The 1,381-nt window shown below is 38.5% G+C and overlaps 1 protein-coding gene across 2 annotated transcripts in view; it reads left to right on the plus strand.

The window, feature by feature from the left end:
* Positions 1-1,381, plus strand: part of DCAF5 (DDB1 and CUL4 associated factor 5) — a 129,481-nt gene that overhangs the window by 111,659 nt on the left and 16,441 nt on the right. The gene's annotated exons all lie outside the window — the stretch shown is intronic.

Below are 1,381 nucleotides of genomic sequence, written 5' to 3' on the forward strand. Positions count from 1 at the left end.
TTACCTAGCTCCCTCTTTCTCTTCCAGTCTTCCTTAAGATGCTGCTCAAACATCACCTACACAAAGCCTTTCCTGATGTCTCCAATTGACCTTAGTCCCAAACACATACTCTTCAATCCAGTGACACTGTCCTCCTGGCTATTCCACAAACAAGATTTTCTATCTCTCAGCTTTAGCTTTTATCTCTGTAACTTCCTGGATGATAGGATTTAGAATTTAAAGTTATTTTAAGCTTTAGTCCCTTATGCTTATTTTACATATGAGGAAACGGAACCCTAGTTCATGACTTGTCTGAGATCACACAGATAGTAACAGAGCCATGATCTGAACCCAGGTCTTCTGGTTTTGAAAATAATGTTCCTTTCACTATACTATACCATTCCCTTAGCTGTTGGTTCAGTGAAGATGTAGTAAGCACTTTATGACTTCATAAGTACTTGTTGATTGATTTTGGGAGGGAGACCTATTGCTGTGACAAGATTGTGCTTTTAAAGGATACAAAAGAAGAACCAGATGAAATAATAATAATAAATATAGTGCTTACCATGTGCCAGCCATTGTGTCAAGTACTTTTACAATTATCTCATTTGATCCTCACAACAACCCTGAAAAGTAGGTGCTGTATTATCCCCATTTTACAGATGAGGAAACCAAGGCAAACAGGTTGAGTGACTTGCCCAGGATCACACAGCTAGTGAGAGTCTGAAGTCAGATATGAACTCACGTCTTTTTGATTCAAGGCCCAGCACTCTATCCATTGTGTTACATAGCTGTCCTAAAAATAGATCAAGAACAATAAGAAGAGGTGTTCCCCTCCTCCATCCACTCTCCTCCTGACTGTTATCTGAATTTTTAGACATTGATACCATCTATTCTTGAGACAGAAAAATTGTTGCCGTTATATTAGCAACAAATATGAGAGAAATATGTCCCATTAACCAGAGTTTATGAGATTAGAAATTTTCTACCTGTTGCCTTTTTGTTATGTTATTATACTAAAATGGTCTCCTTTTCAGAGCACCCTGGTGCTATGGTGATAATTGCTATAGAGATACCTAGTACCTGTGTTTGGAATATTATTGGATAACATCACTTTTTAATGTTCAGGTCTCCTAAAGACCACTCGTCTTTTTTGGCCATCTGCAGGCAAAATTTGGAAACTGGTAAGAAACTCTTCAGAAGGCTACGGTTCTGTTCTTTATCCAGGAGGAGAACATATCCACAACTATTATGTCCAGTACTAAAGGGGTGGTAGGAAGAAGTGAGACGTTAGTACTCGGTCTAATCTGATTATTCTCTTTCCCCCAATAATCCCCCACTCAATTAACAAGCATTTATTAAGTGTGTGTGTGTGTGTGTGTGTGTGTGTGTGTGTGTGTGT

This window comes from Vombatus ursinus, unplaced genomic scaffold (assembly GCF_900497805.2).
Source record: "Vombatus ursinus unplaced genomic scaffold, bare-nosed wombat genome assembly UNPS02014926.1, whole genome shotgun sequence".
In the NCBI taxonomy this organism is placed as follows: domain Eukaryota; kingdom Metazoa; phylum Chordata; class Mammalia; order Diprotodontia; family Vombatidae; genus Vombatus; species Vombatus ursinus.